This window comes from Plutella xylostella, chromosome 16, assembly GCF_932276165.1.
Source record: "Plutella xylostella chromosome 16, ilPluXylo3.1, whole genome shotgun sequence".
In the NCBI taxonomy this organism is placed as follows: Eukaryota; Metazoa; Arthropoda; class Insecta; order Lepidoptera; family Plutellidae; genus Plutella; species Plutella xylostella.
The window spans coordinates 8,341,033-8,359,846 of record NC_063996.1 but is presented as its reverse complement, the minus strand read 5'-3'; the positions used below and the strand labels follow the sequence as shown (position 1 = coordinate 8,359,846).

The 18,814-nt window shown below is 37.1% G+C and overlaps 1 protein-coding gene across 1 annotated transcript in view; it reads right to left on the bottom strand.

The window, feature by feature from the left end:
* The window catches only part of LOC105380596 (myotubularin-related protein 4), an 81,354-nt gene extending 62,558 nt beyond the window's left edge, over window positions 1–18,796 (bottom strand). The window contains exon 1 of the mRNA XM_048626454.1: window positions 18,613–18,796. The gene's annotated coding sequence lies outside the window, so the exon portion shown is untranslated. The remainder of the gene's footprint in view (window positions 1–18,612) is intronic.
* Window positions 18,797–18,814: the final 18 nt, after the last annotated feature.

Genomic DNA, 18,814 nt, shown 5'->3' with positions numbered 1-18,814 from the left:
TGTGCGTGTCACTGCGTGTGCTGTGTGAAGAGCATTGAAAACCCAAAATTGGCGCGGCACGTCACCCTGTACGGGCCCTTAAGAGTACGGGGATGAAAAAAATACGAAACTCAGCCAATAAGTGCCACAACCATCTACGTTGTCTTTCTCTAACCACCACTTGTTTGTAATACCTCTAATCGTTATTCCTAAGTGTTGTAGCCTAATTTTCCTTGGTCACACAAACATACCGACTGTAGCAATTAACAATGTCGTAACTGACTTTTGGCCATTTTTCAGTTTATTGCACTAGAAGGTCATATCTTATAATATCAATAAGGAAGGTGTTAGGAAAGTTTCAGCTCTTCATTATGAATATTTCCCGATTTTTCTTGTGGAAAAAAGTCGGATCTGTTCATGGCGACCGCTTAACACTGTCGGTAAGTATGTTGCGACACTGTTCCCGGGGCGGGCAAGCGGGGCGGCCGGTCGTATCTACCACTTCCCGCCATGTTAGCGGGAGGAGCCCAAGTTGCGTTATACAATTTTATTATGTGGTCTTTAAGATCAATTAATTTATAAAAATAATGAAACTATAATGTCTTGCTCTAAATAATGGTAGACTTAGTGTATCAAGGAACGGGTAAAGATCTCAAGACAATGTATGAAAGAATTTGAAGATTTGTGTACAAACATGTTCCATTAAAACGGATACAATTAAACAAATATATATTTTTATAGCATCTCACATTAACATGCTTGCTTAATACAATGTATTTTTTTTTAACAATTAATATTTTATTAAATTTTCGTATGGAAGTTGTATAAACAGTACTGAACAGGTAACATTGTAGCAAACGGCACATCCAACAGTATTAACTGCGCATTATTTTAATTTTTAGTCGGATGTACCACATCCCACATTGTTACTTGCTTGCTTTTCAAGTACTACTGTTGTATATGGTATTACCGACTTTATTATTTGTTCTTCTTTCCCTTGTGATTGTCGGATATGGAAGAACCGACCTTGTTATTTGTACATAATGTTAAACTATTGAGTTGGATGTGGTACAATGTACCATTATTTTCTGTTAACGTTGTAAAATCTCGACCGGCTCTCTATAAAAGTTAGAGCCCAGCCTCACTAGAACCTCATTGACCGCGCTACCAGCAACGTCTCCAAGCTGTAAGTATTGAAATTTATGGTACCTAACTCACTTGGCGACGGTGTGGCATCGTCGCTAATACCATACATTTCAATATACCTACTGCTAGTTGCTGATGTGACCATGGCCTAGTAAGGAAGGCCTCTTACTGTAAATTTATTAAGGGCAGATTTTTCAAAAACAGTTAGAAGCTCTGGTATCTGCAAAAATAGTTTACTTTAATTTAACACTCTCATCTTTAGAAATCCCATACATACTCGTAATATTCCAGAGTAGGTAATTCTGTATGGTAAACTGAAAAAAATGATAATTTGCGTAGGTATGTCCCTTAGACTTTTTTAGTTGGACTGAAGGACCACGTGGTTCATGATTTCAGGAGCATTGCTTTTACATTCTATATGTTTATAGGTACCGATATTTTATTATTTATTTGTTGTTTTTTAGATAACAACCGTAAGTAAAATTCCTATTGGATTTGAAGATGAACTAGTGCAGTCACGTGCACTGTAACCTGCAGGTTTCTCGGCCTCTTACTGTACAGCTGCAAGGAAACGAGTATGCTAGATCTTTAGTGATAACAATAATAAATGACATCACCGTAGGGAACAACACTCTCATGAACATCCAAACGAGCTTTTTGAGACACTTTCTGACTCCTTTACATTATTTCTTGAGAATTACAGAGTTCCAGGCTCCAATAAATTTATCTGATTTTCCACTTTCACTTTCAATAATCCCCTTACATCTCTCGTTAACAGGATACCCAAACAATACAAACTCATTCTCTTGCTGTAATCTTTAATTCTCTATCGTGATCTTACACTCAGTCACCGTTTCATCTCTTTCAAACATCATTACTTTCGCCTTTCATTCCCTTCATTTTTAAACATCATACCGGAAAATTACTTATTTTTGCAGCTGTTCTACCGACGATGATAGTATTACTTAATTGTCAGCGTACAGCATGCACTTAAGAAGTAACTTTTCGATTCGCAATACTCTTTATCATCTTTTATATCCCTAACATAACTTTCTTTCAATAAATGAAACACCCAAGGCGAAGCACACATTAAAGAGGGCTTAACACCCCTGTGGATGCTAAACCAGTCAGTGTAGGCTCTATTTATCCTAACGCAAGCTAAAGTCCCCAAAGGGATCCCAGTGGTCGCGTCAATTGGCTGTCCACTCCATAAACGGACATTGTGTCCCACAAATCATTCCTCCTTACTATAAAAGCATTTCCTGAATCTAAGAAGGCACAGAACTCTGTTAAGCCAGGACCTATCTGTGACATTATACGTAGTGATAAGATCGTAATCCACAAATCCCATTCCCTTTCTTCAAATACCATGCCAACACATCCAAGATTTTTTATTCTCTGTCTCCCTATATACCCTTTCAATCAATATTTTTGCATACAGAATCAACGATACTTAAGAGGCTGATGCCACGGTGAATGTTGCGGACCTGGAGAGAGCCTTTGTCTTTATGAAAAGGAACTATGACCGCTCAGCTCCAGTTACCTGGCACTGTACCGCAACACCAGCACTCATTGAGGAGTTGGTAAATCTCAGTTGCAGCCTCTCCCAATGAGCGCCACAACACTCGGTTTTCGGACTTCCTCCTCCAACCGGCTACCCGCCTACGGTCCAGCAGGCAGGAGGGTGTCCCACCCTGCGTCTGTCTGTTCGTGGTCTCCACTCGAGAACTCGTCTACCCCAACTGTTATCGATTCTTCGGCAGATATGACCAGCCCACTGCCACTTCAGCTTGCATATTTTGACAGCTATGTCGGTAACCGTAGTCCTCTGACGGATAACCTAATTTCTGATACGATCTATCAAAGAAACCTCAAGCATAGCTCTCTCCATAGCACGCTGAGCGATTTGAAATCGGTGGACCAGTCCTACCGTCAGTGTCCAGGTCTCTGCAACATAAGTCCTCACTGGCAGGACTCACTGGCTGAAGACTTTTGTCTTCAGGCTCTGAGGAATGGCCGAGGAGAATATGTGACGAAGTTTCCCGAATTTCCCGTTCTTAGCATGCCTTAAGAAACTGCGACATTCAGTTTTGTGTCTAGAACTATAAGCAGATTATCGTTGCATTATTATAATTGATAACTAAAATTTATCTTAGGAAATAGAAACAAAATAATGGAAAACTACAATTTTCATAGAAAAATTTATTCAGGAAAGCATAAATCCGACATCGTAAAGAATATAAAGTCCACTTAAAATAGCAGGATTTCCCACTTCCGACAAAATTTTGAGTACTAAGTTCAGTGAACATTGTTGAATCTCCCACTACCAACAAAATTTATAATACCAAGTCCAGTTAACATTGTTGGATCTAACTCTTCCGACAAAGTTAATCTGGGATTTGACGGTTAATAATGTCACATGTGCCTTTTTTCGCCTTTCCTATCAAAAATGCTAACTTTTTATCTTACTACCTTGTAGCACATTTAAAACTAAGTCACCATGCCGAATTTGGTTAAGATAGATAGAGTAATGTAAATTTTAGAACTATTTTAGTCATATTTAAAACTTAAAACTGCTCTACTGAAAAGTAGCGGTTTTTCACTTACGACATTGTTAATTGCTACAGTCGATACGGTCAGTCAGATGATACCAGCAGTAACATGAGCCTCCTTCTCGCTCCACTCGCACCGGGGTCACTGACCCCTGAAGGAACCACGCTCAAACTTGGGAGTTGCGAATAAAAGCATAATACACTCACGAGCTATGAAATAGTTCCAGTGAGAATGACCAACTTGATGACGTCGTCTGAAATACTGATGTAAATTTATAGCGCCTCAGCACATTACCAACTCAAAACGTAAATACATGTTATTTTACAAAATTGGGACCATTTGTGATTGCAATTTTATAAGTGGAACTTTTTCATTGCTCGCGAGTGATAAAGAAAACTGTGTAAATGCTGCGATCAGCCACGCCGCGGCGACCCAGAAAAACAACAATAAACCGATCAACTACGCAAGCAATATTTTCAGGCACAACCAACATTACATTACAGCAGCATTTTATGTGTTTTAAGCGTTTGCTCTGGCGCGGGGCCAACAACAAACTATTAAACCTCATAAAGAGGAAGTTTGAAGCCTTGTGGTACTGGAAAGTTGATTAAAATATCTGGTATAGCCCATGAGGTCATTATATTTATTCTTATATATACTGTTTATAACTTATAACTTACTTAACTTACTAATAGTATAAATGCAAAAGTAACTGTGTCTGTCTGTTACTCTTTCATGCCAAAACTAATGAACGAATTTGAACGAAATTTAGTATTACAGATGGTCTAGACCCTGAGAAAGAACATAGGCTTAGCTTTTCCCGGAATTCCCACGGGAAAACTTCTTAAGGCGAAGCGAAGCTCGCGGGAACATATAGCAACTTATAAGGCAGAGTTAGTTCAAATATTTTATTGGTTTTTCGTCAATCTTCAAAACTTGTAGAACAAAAGTTGTTCAGAATGACCCCCTGTTAGTGTACTCTGTATAGCCAATAGGCCTATATCCAGCAGAGAAACCCTGTCTGATGAAAGCTTATGAAATGATACAGATAGTCTAAGGCTTTCAGGAGAACTCAGTTGTAGCATAGAAATCGAATTCTAATTGTACATCTGCAAGACAAATGACCGTTATAATCATTTACAAATGAAAACTGGGAAAAGAAAGCTAACGTATAATGTATTATGGATTATGGATCGAACGATGATATTGAAAAATTCCTCAGATGCCATGAATTATTTAGCATCCATGGTAGAGGGATATAATTGGAATATTATTGCTCAAGCTTCACGCGGCCGATTTTGCCCTTAAATATTATACCATTTAATTGAGAAATAACTGCACGAGAAATTTATATTAGTCGATAAACCACCGTTCGTGGCCGTGCGTATAATTATTGTTTTCAAAACATGTTTCAATAAAGGAAATATGGTTTATGTGTATTCTGCTGATCATATTTATTGCATGAAAATCGTGTTTATCAAACTAATACTAATGCTATCGTATACTATTCAAACATGAAAATAATAATATTGCTTTTGGATCTTTTAAAATAGATGGTATAAGTAGTAGAAATTAAATAATCGATGGTTATTAAAATATAAGGTGCTATCACCTTCTTGGAAGTAAACAATTTGGTAAAGAGGTTGACACACATCGCCATCACCATACAACATATTATACCTACGTGATAGCGTTGAAATTTACATGGAAATAAAGTAAATAGTATATTTGGCAGCCGTATCGATTATTCCGCCCCAATTTTCCAGACTGGCACAGTTTTGAAAGACTATCTAGACTAATTTGAGTTAACGCCCAATTCGGGTTGCCTCACAAAATTACAATAATTATGTTCAGAAGGAAATTTTGATATTCCTAAACCTTACATAGCTAACATACGTCGTTATCAAAGACAAAACTAAATTTGGAGACCAGGATACAAAAAAAACTAAAATGGAACTGGGAATGATTGAATGGACTGACCTAAGACAGGACATCCTGCCATGTCGGAGGGGAACAGATCACAAAACGCTAAAACTAGGTTAAGATACGAGCCGCATAGATAAAACGAGTCTGTCGGAATATTTTTTTACCATCGAATTTTCCAGACACGATACTTGTTTTATCCATCGCCGTCGTGGTAAACAATAATAGCGTCTCGCCCAACGGCTCAAGAGTCAGGGATGTCGCAGGGCCTTGGCCCAGAAACGCTGGTGTACGTGCGACAATACACGGACCTACGTATCTTTCCCGCCTCTTTCTCAGCCATATGGCCGGCAGTTTCCGCGTGTGAGATCCGAATGGGCCGACTATCGGTGAATGGGGACCGCGGCTGTCACATTCCTATGTGATATGGAGGTCTTTGAGAGGCGTGGCGTGAGATTTTTTATATAGTATTAGCTTTCCTCTTAGTATTGGATTGGATTATTTGCCCGGGTCTGGGTGTTTTATTTTTTTAATCAGATTTAAATATAGTGGCTGGATGTTATTGTTCCTCACAAATATTAGTTTTACCTTGAATTATTATTATTTATATTAATTAACATATCAACTAGGTACTATTCTTCAGCCGATTGCTAATTAAAAATAATTTTCCCTCGTCTAATTTCAAATCACCTCAAGGCACGCCAAAGAAAGTTGATTCATGTAAATGACACCAAACAAGTAATTAAGAAAATCTAATCTTATGAGGAGAACAATTGTCTTGATCAAGGTTGTGATAGTCAAGCTAATTACTGTGTCCCCGTCTCTTTTGTAAATGAAGTTTCTTTAGAAAGTTGCTGCAATATATTTATAATAAAAAAATTATAATAAAACAGCTAACATTTAGTGGTCATAATTTAAATAATCTACTTGTCATAAAGGCTGTAAGCTCTTTACTTTTACTCAGCATTCCAAGTAACGATTTTAAGTATGACTGTAGAATACGAATCGTGGAAATTATTTGAGGTAATCTCAGTCAACTACTAAAGGTACGAATAGGTAAACAATGTACGAATCTAAGTCAGTATAGGTCATCATTTATGGAAAGGTAATTGTGATGTTGTTATCGGCTACTGCCAAATTATAGTCAACATGACACCACAAGTCCACAGCGTAAATGTAGGTAAAATAATTAGAAAAGGCGTTGTTTACGGAAGTCCAGGCGGAAATACGATGGTCTGACAACTGACTGCACAAAATGCAAACTTATTACAAACGACTCTTCAAGAACAAGGTGTTTATCTTGACGACACAAGAGCTATTTTCCATCGACGGAACTGAACGCGTCAGATGGCTTATCCTTGCTAATATAACCGTCATCGCCGTGTTTCCTTGCAATTATGTGCTTACAATGATTTCAAAAGGAAGGATACGCCCTTCGGAACATTTTACTCAAACCTTCTTCATACAAGTAAATAACTGCCATCTGTCATAATTTGTTGGAACTATGTCAGAGCCGAGCTACTTATCCTGACGACGCAACCTTGTACGTGCGTTCATATTTTACCGTCACCGGACAGTAGGTAAGTACATAATAATATGAGTGAGTTGCATGCGGACGTCCGTACAAGGTTACATCGTGCGGCCATTGTAGACTTTGGTAGTAAAATAATTATCGCTTTAAAATGTGTTTATTCATTAATTAAGGATGATACGATATTCCACATTCCTTTTAGACCTTCGTATCATAGTTTTTGTAGCGTTTCACAACAAAAATAGGCATATTTATCACAAGAAACAAAGACTATCTCTCCGTCACAGACAACTGTCGACTGAGGACCGTTGGCCCTAAAATGTCTATTTTAGGGCCAACGCGCGGGTGCCATTTTCTTGAGTGGTTTGGCCTGTCCTTACGCAGTAATATATATGTCAATGTGTGCTTACGATCGAATGAGATGAAGTAATGTTGCATGCAATACCTCCTGGGAATATCAACTATTGTAGCCATTGTGTTGGGCTTGTCGTAGTTTTAGTGCAGTGTGAAAGTGCTTGAGAAAATGACTATGATTAGTTGCGTAATTGGTACTGTATTCATAGAATTTAATAACATAATTCATTTGCGATCATCATCTAGTTCTGGACTAACACGACAAAGGTACTACGCAAGATATTGTTGTTGCTTGTTTACTAGCTTGAACAATATGCCATGTAGTGACCATCAACAACACTCGTGACTTGGCATCATGAAGGAGTGCTCATGTGAGGTCAGAAAAGTAAATGGACTGTTGAAACATGTTCTTGCATAAGGCTCATTTGAATGCTGCGGTTAGGGCTGTCTCTGTAACGGTATTTGGGCAATCACACCTAGTACAGTTTATAAAGACTTTGGGGTCAATAAGGAATATGAAAAAAGTCTTGAAAACATTTGAGGAAGCTGAATACTACTCCGATCATTTCATTATTTATCAATCCTTCAATATCGGCAGCAAGAGATTCTAGATTTCTAGCCGAGCACGAATGGAACAGTTAGTTAAACATATACTGGGGAAATACACAGTGAGGAATAAAATTGTGATTTTACCGTTTTCACATTTCATGTCGAGCAAAAATGTAGTTGCAGAACTTTTGTAGAATGAGGTCGCGCTGCTTGCCAAATATTTAGGCTTGTAAGGCCTGATGTCGCTTTCACACTCTACAAAATCATCTATTTCCTCATTTTCCTCTTCTTACAGAACAAGTTGATATGATGATTCTACATTTCTAATGGCTGAACCAAAAGTCTTGAAAACAATACCATCAACCGTCAATGTTACCAACATATTTCCGTTCACCAACTTAGCTGTAGGTACATTGATTCGCGGGTTTTGTTGTGTATCGTACGCAGTTGATGAAAATACAAAAAGCGAGCAGGGAATGCCATGAGTCAACCAACAGGTGCATGGAAGACAGCTGCGACTGCGACCCGCTGAGGACCGGGCCCAATGCGACCCTCCGTTTAGTAAAAACGACCTTGGGCTTTTTAGCTTTATTTCAGACTGCGTCAAAAACCCGTTTAGTCCCGTTTTGGGCAGGGTTTTAATGGATAGGACGTTTTTTGCACATAAAGATGTAATATATTATGTAGGTCCTTGTATGTGTATGAATGAAGGTATGCCCAGTGATGTTATGTCGATCTGCATGTAAATATAATTATATTCTATCTGTACCAAAACAGGACATGCTCGTCCTCGTTTAATATGTACATTAAACTAGTAGAAATTGTGTTAGTTGATTTTTTATTGAGTACAGAAGGTGCTTTGTCTTACTATATTTACAAATGGGAGAAACCAACAGTCACATCTCGCTTACCAAATAGAGAACTGGAAACGAACCTGCAAAAAAAAACAACAATGAGAGAACGCCGGACACAAAAATGTTAAATGCGAAACGTTATACGGACGAGACTTAGTCTGTGTTGAAAAAAAATTATACAAACGGGATTCCCGACAACTAGACGATTCAATGCCATTGTCTTGCTGCACCGGCGGCTGGCTATTTTTAGCTGAATATAGGGAAAGGTGCGGCTTTAAATGCGTATGATGATGGTGGAACGATTGCATTTTTATAAAAAGACTCGCATTGCATGTACATTTTTTTTACTTTACTGGAGTTTAACCATGACACATTATGAATCCTTAAAATGAATACTTGATCGTTAGATGTTTATGACCGAAGTGAGGAGAAACATTAGAACTCATCAAAACCCACGACAGGGCAAAAGAAAGAAAAGTTAAAGCGTGGTTGAATCAGGACGAGGCAGATATGTAGCTTGTGCCCCATAGGCACAAGCGTGACATTATGTGTATCTTAAAACTAAATCATAATAAACAACGGATATAGGTACATAATCAAGTAAAATAAAACATTATCAGCTCAGCATTTCCAGTTATCGCGGCGCCTCTGTCTGATATATATACCGTAGCATAACACTTAAGATACTCATTATCAACAAAGTAGCTAAAAATGTGATAGTGTTATTATCACTAGATAAGTTAACTTTGTATAAAAAAGAACTAGGACGAGAGGAGGTTATTAATAAATTAATTAAACAAGTCAATAAGATTTGATAACATATTTTAGTCCTGTCACATATTTTTATAACATTCAGCTTGTAAACGAATCAAGATTTTTGGGGTTCCTTATGAGTTACATTCATGTACATATTTTATTTCGGTCTCCGTAGTGATACAGTGTGATAATTTTGTCACGTCCGTCGCTCAGTATCATTGCAATAAGCGTATCCTTTTGATAGTACTTTATGCGTTGGTTTGAGCAGAAATAGATGGTCAATGACCCTTTGCGGATGATCACGAGAACGCGAATACAGAACCAAGGTCGGCTGGCCGAGTACTGCGCAAGGTTATAAATATTTATGAGCTTGATGTGGAGGAATTAAAAGATGAAAGACACAGAGTACACATTTTCGTCAGTGTGCAAATTTTTTCTCAAGGTAGTAATAAAAATGGAGATGTAACGGTTTGTCAACAGTCGATTACCCAGTGAATTGTTAGCACAAATAAGTTTTTCTTCAACGAACGTTTGCCCATTGTAGGCGAAACTTTCATGGGGCGAAATATTCAGTGGGATCATTCAACTGTGGATTATGAATTGTTAACTTAATAAATAGATTAAGAAATACTTAAAGTATTTTAAAAAAATCTAAAGAGAATCTACCCCTCTAGCTTAAGGGCTAGTTAGAGAAGTGTTGATATGTTTATCTTCTAATTTTCTAACTAATCTAAACAAAGTTTATTTCAAAGACTTTCTTCGTAGAATTTCTCATGTCTTGGTCTAAAATACGATAGAGACTAGTCATCATCATCAACATATCTCAGCCATAGGACGTCCACAGCTGAACATAGGCCAGATAGAGACTAGTAAGACGTGTTAATTCCCACAGTCTGTGGAAACCGAAAATCCATGCTTTTTAAAATTATTTTCGTTAGATAATACATCATTATTTCGAAAAACACCGCCAATAATTAACATAATTCGAAACAATGTTCATCATAATGAAGACGAGTGATAATACTGATAATACAATACAACAATAAGCGAATACCCTTGAACAGGTGGCCATCAAGGTCAAACTTGTATACATTTTCTCTAAACCTGATACCAAATATCTGTTATCTGACGCGGTGGACGCTCACAATGTTATCCACGTGACATTTAACACTCATATCTTCAATATTATGTATGCTATTTGATAATGTTATTTAGCAAGTCGCAGTTTTTCGTGTATTTATTAACTTTCAGATAACATTGTGCGAGTTTGCACAGATGGTGTTATTCGATTGTACCTACTACGTTATTACATAATACATATTACATTAATCATAGATAACCACGACTTTTGCCGCATAAAAATACACAAATCAATTGCGATTGCGATACTACATAATAAGATTAATTCTAGCTGTATTTAACACTTTGTGAAAATAATACTGAAACCGTCAAACGAACTCAATAAAATAACGCGACCTCCAGTAAAGACTTATTTAAAGTAAACATGCAATCCAAAAAGCTGTAACAAAGCAACAAAACAGTGCGTAAGCGTTTTATAAACGCACTGCCCACACACTCAGTCGAGACAGTACAGAAATAGCACCGGCCCCAGTACGGCGCCTTGTGGCACACCGTGCATTCTGGCGTCTACGGCCAACGCCACTGCAGGATGCGCACGAGATAATGTTGGACGACTGTCAGCTTTAATGAAAAACGTGTTTCAGTTATCACTTGAAATCTTCCCGAGTGATTTCTTGGAGGACAAGACATGGTCATTGCATAGATTAGAAGAAGATAATTGAATAGATAGTATGAAGATTGATCTCAGTTAGTAGTTTAAGCTAATCATGTTTCTGTTTTAAAATAATTCGGTTTCATAAAAGGCTATTTCTGTTTAACATGTTTGCTTTATGAAATGTAATTACTATAGTTCGGCCATATTAATTGAGTACAACTTGATATTGAATTTAATTGCACTACCTCCTTCATTGATATTAATTTCTTGGGGATCAGAATTCATACCATTTGGTAGTCTATCAGTATCAAGTATCAACTACACTAAATCTTTGATATAAGTGGCCCAGACATTTGGTGCGAGCTATTATTTGTATTAATTAGTCTCAAATAATAGCCTTATGTACTACTCTGTACCTATATTATAAACCTGCAATAAATACCCTGTATAAACAAATAAAAGAAATCTGACAGGATCTTCTAGCCATCACCAATAGTAATATAGTTGTTGTACTATCCAATACAGTAACAGTAATTTTAATACCAACTCGTGCACGAAGCTAGTTCTCTATAAATAGAAACGGCGAGGCTAGCACGGCGGCGGATAGTGCAGCATGCAGCGATGATAATAACAATAACAAAAGGTACGGAAGGGCAGCGGACGATCGAGACCATTCCGGGTACGTCACTCGTCACATATATGCGCTGTCACGGCATGGCACCGGTAGCGCAATTATACGTAATGTGCAGGACAATATTGTTCAACAACACTTTTTATGTTAGGTCACATAGCTGAAGTGAAAAAACCCTGACCATTGTGGCAACATGGCCTAAAGACTAACTAAATTTCATGAGCACACGTTAGTGTACACTCACGGGCAATGAAAAGGTTCCACTGAGAAAGGCACCAAATTACTCCCTAAAGAAAAATGTTAGCTTAATGACGCCTTCAGCAACATTGAAGTACATTTAACAGAGCATCAGGATATCGCCAACTAAAAACGGTAATATTTTGTTCAAATTTTATTGAAGAAATATTATTTCTGAAGTGCAAACATCAGGACTGTAGGTGAAATGTTAATTCCATCAGAACTGACCACTAGGACTAGCTAAACCGTATCTATTGATCAAGAATTTGAGGTAACCAACAAACTAAGATGGTCAAGCGATGTGCAATAGAGCTGGCAAACTGTGACTTCACGTGAGGACTAGGGCATGCAATACCGGAACAATTTTCAATACCGGTATTGAGTTCCGGTATTACAACTCAATACCGGGATCCCGGTATTAATACCGGTATTAGACTTCCTTGTAATAAATGGCATATACTGTCTTTAAAGGTCGTATACGTCAAAATTAAACAAGAAAATGCAATCATATTCTGTATTTTGTTGTAGATTTTTACGAGAATTCAGTTTTCGAGTTTAAATTTTAGAATAAATTATTTTTTTCATCCGGTGTCGGTTTACGCATGGTCAACAGTAGATTTCTAGCAGCCGAAAACTGCATTAAACGGTTGGGAACAAGTGCGCTTTCACAGTATATAGGAACACAAGGCTAACTAAATCTTAATCGCTTTATTTATAGCCTAAAAACGTCCTATTCCGGTATTACTTCAATACCGGTATTAACTTTCAATACCGGTATTGAAAAAAGCTGAAATTTGGTCCGGGATCCCGGTATTACGGATACCGGTATTACGGTATTGCATGCCCTAGTGAGGACGCCACACAAAGGGCGCTTGGACGAGGCACATTTCGTATGTATTTGTCTGTTGCAGTCATGTCACGTCATCACGCCACAACCAGCGACGCTCCTCACATGCGCATAGAGTAGCACATTATGTAGATAGATAGGGAATCTATCTAGGAAATTACTAAGGAATTCATTCGACAACCATGATTGGTGGCGAAAATAGTATTTCATTTTTCAGTGATCAACAAATTAATTTTTTGTTAATGGTTAAAAAAAATGTGCATGAAAACGTATGTAGGTATACATGGCCTATTTGTTTTTTTCCATGCTGTATTTTATATGTGTATTTGAATCTGTATCACCATTCGATAAAAAATATACCTATTCGAAAATTTTATTAATTATTGTGGAACCTTTTCATTGCCCGTGAGTGTAGTATGGATGTTTGTAATATTTATTTCAGTCGCCTCTAGTAGGCTTAGCTTTGTAAACAAAGAATCCTATCTTCAAGCCAGGGTGGATTAAGGTTGCCTGGTAGAGATTGCTTTAAGCAACAAGACCGCCTTTTTTGTACTATTTAATATATAAGTAGTGATTTTGTAATGTTTTCTCTAATGGTGCAAAATAAAAGAGTATTATATTCTATTACATGAATGTTGTGAAATGTCGAAATGAAATGATGAAAATGTCGCCACTACACCACCGCTAGTCTGCGAGTCCGGTTCACAATTTGCATTGGTGCCTCCACTCATCGACAAACCTCACGTGTGCGATGCAACGTTGTTTACTGCCTCGTAAATTGTCTTCGTCAATAAAACGACGGCAAATATTATTGTCTGCTGAGCTAATTTGTGTTTATGATCTTCGTATGGTCCGCTGGTAGGTAGACTTGGAATATTGGTCGAGTTTCCTTGTTTTGGAAGTCGAAAATGTCAACCGTGAGGTGACTACGTTTGTGTAGGGTAGGTAATATGTGACATCAATCTATTCTATTCTGAGGGAGGATGAAGATCCTGTACGTGGCTCTCTTGAGTGAAACTTTTGAACACACTTCCCTAATTTCAGCTCAGCCAGCCTAGACATTGCTCTACAACCTTACAGCTTATACATATAATCAAAGCCTACTGCGATTGGATTACAAACAACCCCAATTTTTTCAAACATTTAATTTAAAATTTGAACAAAATATCACCGTATTTAGTTGGTAATATCCTGAAGCTCTGTGAAATGTACTTCAATATTGCGTACGGCGTCATTAAGCTAGTCTTTTCCGTTTAGGAGTAATTTGGTGCTTGAACAGTGGAATCTTTTCATTGCCCGTGAGTATAGAAGTTCTGAAGTGAATCTTGTCGAAATAAATATGATGGTGATGAGACACAAAAAGCAGAGAACCTATAATAGATACTTAATAATACAGCATTAGAAATCTTAGGCACGTCATCCATAGAATCAATCAAACCAACCATTCACCATAAGAAAGAACTCATCTGGTGACTGCAATGTTCAAGGTATCGTTGCAACCCTGGGCTTAAATAAAACATCAAATTACGCTCCTAGTGAAGCATGAAATAGGCAATTTGGTTCTTGGGAAACCTGAATACTGATTGATGAGGGAACTTGATCAGCCACTCCTGTTTATTACAGAGTTTAATTTAAACTTCAAGGTGTATTCCCTAATAGCTCCATTAAAACATAAACATCAGCAATATTATTAATAACTTTTTGCGCTTGCCGCCAACAGGACAAGTGTAATGTGTATAGAAAATCATAATGCAGAATACACAAACCCTCACCAAATAAATAAATAATTGAGAAATATGAATTCTGTCGCCCGACTTTACATTAATAAGTAGGTGTATGCAAAACTTAACATCGTTCATAATTCAGATTCAAAAAAAATTATGAATCAAGAAGAATCCCAAGTCAAAAAGTAGAAGCTATATAGCTGCAAACAGCGCACTGTTTGCAGCTATAAATTCTGAAGGCGTCCGTATCTGCATAGGATTAATCAGAACTATTCGATACACCTCAGGCATGCCCGGCCATTCACCTCGCCAATCTCAGATAAAGGTTGAGCTTGTTCAAGGAATTGCAGGAAACGATAGCATATAATGGTGGCCAAGTTATACGAGTATTTTATTGGCTCTGCATCCCACTTCTGATTGACTCTCATAGGTTGAAATCGTATAAATACTTTTTGAAACTGTAATTCCAGTAGAATACTTCGTGAAACAGCTAATACTACTTGTAAGAAGTTAAGTAGGATAACGTTGGGTAAGGTTTCTTTATTTTCAGGGCTGTATGTAACGAAGAAATTACCTAAAAGTTTCAGAAGAAAAATACAGATTTTGGGGCGAAACGCAACTTAGATAACACAGTCTACAACGCTGACATATTGGAACCTTCATATTCAATAAAAAAATAAAATGGGTAGGGGTCATTCAAAAAACGACGACACGGCTCGCGACCTATCACGTGTGTACAAATGTACAGCGAAAAGCGGGTAACTCACCTCTGGCTATCCCTTCGGGGATTACAGTCGTATATACCTATATATGGGTATGTATGTATGGGGCGGATATCTTCTAAGTTTTTCACGTGCTACGGTGTCCCTCAATACTTTCAAAGATCTCGTGAAGTGTCGTATATACCTATCTCAGAAGATATCATATCATATCTTTGACATAAGAAGGAGGTACATCGGTAATACCAGCGACGATGGTCGCAGGAGGCCAAGGTCGTCTGGAGGACGTCCTACATTGGGCTGTCCTTGAGTGAAGACCTAGTACGAATGTGTGTATTATGCTGAGTACGCTGACTAGACAACGTTATGGCTTTAGTGAGGGCTGTCTTTGTTATGTGTTGAGGCGCTTATTATTTGTAGTTGTATACGTATATTGATTGTAGTTGTATTGTGATTTTTCTGAAGCACCTAATAAAATGCCATTAAACCAAGATTGGTTATACATACTCAATTTTTCTAAGCAATTTGTATCGTGTAAATCGCGTGAGTTTAATGTTGATATTAAGTACGATAGTTGTCGTATTTTGATAACTAAGCAAAGCTGTATGAATGATCACGATGATATGGCATAGGCTTCGAAAGCGGTCTTATCGGTTAAAACTATTTCTTTCAGACAAACTTTTGGGTAGAAAGTATGTAAGTAATATATTGTTTTTAGGGTATCTTGACGACTCGTTTACCAATCAATCACTTTTAATACTTGATAGTCTTGATATATAGAACATAGAGCGTTATTCATATAAATTAAAACAGGAACCTACATAACAACGTAAGTACCTAATATAATATCAAACAGACTACAACCACAAAACCTATACTGCCTATCGAATTACAATTGATAGATAAATGGAAGGCTATTAAATAGACACATACTTAATACTTATAATACTTACATACATTACCCAAAATAAATTATTTTAAAATTAAATTATACATACTTTCACCAACATGCAAAACTAAATAAAGTAGAAGAATATCCAGAACATTGCTTCGTCATCAAAAGAAACAAAAATAATAATAATATACATAACAGTTTATTAGTATTTGTGATTTATGACCCTGATTCTCCAGACTTTTATATGACATGAAAAATGGATGCTGAAAAAGTGACCTAGATTGATATCGTTGGTCCGTTTTTTTGCCTAGACTAGTTTTAGCGCTGACCTAGATGTCTAGGGGTGTTTCACAGCTTCGTGTAAGCTTAGCTCATTAATGCGGGTCAGATTAAGTACATTTTCTAACTTACTCAATAGTTGGTCTGGAGGTTTTTTTACCTACAACAAATAGACGTGGAGGTGTTATAATTTAACAAGTGTACTGTCGGTAATGAAGGTACATTTTGTGTAAGATAATTAACTCGGGCTTCCATCCAAAGGTTGTCTGCTAGAGATTACTTAAAGCTCTCAACCTTTTTTACTTTTAAGTACCTATCTTTATTATGATACATGATCCCTATCTTTTTTAATGATCTCTTATTCCTTTGACTTTGATGCAAATAAAGAGTATTGTAATTTTTATTGTTGGCGTGCAATACAATATTATTATTATTACATATCTATGTTTAATTATTTTTCACTTTCCTTTTCCCCTAGCATGTTGGTACCCGGCAATGATGTCGCCACATTGTCAATTGATCAGAGGTTCAGATGACATGAACAATACAATTTTATTACGACATAAATTATGTTTTGTCTTGTCCAAAATAAGTAAGAAAGTAAACTATAAGAGCAGAATTATAAGTAATACGGGAAAGTATGCAGCATTAAAGAAGGACCTTTAGTACTTTAATATTTTATAGTAAGAGTTAGATAAATATTATTTTTATAGTGTAATTCGCCATGGCAACTAAGACATGTCTGTTCTTTTTCATCATGTGACGACTAGAGAGAAAATAAAGTAAAGAAAGCATTAAAAGAAAGCATACTCCTATCACCAGCACACTGAACCAACAACCTTAGGTGCTTCCTGCTAGAGTGAAGGCAAAGTCGAGGCATGGCCAATGCTATAAGGCTCAGGGAATCATCTCACTCACAAAGGCTCAGTCTCTAAGGAGAAGGAATTCCGGAAGGAGCATCAAAGTTGGTTCGCATATAGAAAACATAGGGAAGCATATGTAGGTAATCTTTGTCACCAGATGAACTCAGTGAGATGAGGAGTCAACTAATGACTATCAATTTTATTAAAACAGAACTGGTGGCGCCATCTGTTACTTTCATATAGAACTTTATCAGCATTGCCTATACTGACAGCAGTGTTGTCAATTACTTTTGTAATTAATATTTAAAATATACATAACCAGAGTGCCCTAATAACACCATATTTTATGTTAATAATGTGACAAAAACTTTAATTACGCTATTTGCATGTTTAAATAAGGAAGTATATGAGGTCACACATATAAAAATTGGAAAAGGTAAGTAAGTATTGCAAAACTTCAATCACTTTATGAAAATATTGTATGAAAATGAACAACAATTTGTGTAGCAGTCACAAGCAGACTGTGTGCTAATATTATTAATTAATTGAGTGTTAGTTCTAACAAACAGCTGATAGAGTAAGCATAAAATCTCTGCCAAAAACGTATATGCAGAGGATAAATAATTAGAAGTTAAGGCAACTAAATTTATCTTATGCAAACACAAAGAGCTAGATTCAGAAACCAGTTTCTCTCACATTTAGACACCGATAATATTTTGTCTCCGTGAGGTCTAAGAGTCAAGGTCGTTCGCTGCTCGCATCATCAAGTTGTTTTTCAATTTTGGGAACTTTGAAAACAAAAGGACTAATGCTACAGCTGTGACTTTTGACACCAGTTTTACGAACCATAAAATTATGTTGAGCGGTGGTCAGCGGTGTTAGACCGCTCGGAAATGTAAATCTAATAAACGCTAAAAGAACAAAGAAGCCCAAATCACCATTGATTTGTATTTTATCCTATTAGCTCAAGGTTGTACTAAAGATTGTAGAGCAAACGAATGTCATACTGTAAAACTCAATGCGTAATATCTGCTTACCTTAGCGAATATCCAAGCGCAGCTACTGCTCCCACGATTGAGCCGAAATCCGGAGAGGAAAGTCTCTATTCGCGCAAATTAATCACGGGAAAGTAGTGCGGATAATCAACATTTCCATATCTCAAGAAAAAACGCAAAACCACTCGACGAAACAACAACGACAGTGAAAGAAAACATCACGAAAGAACGAGATGGATAGCTA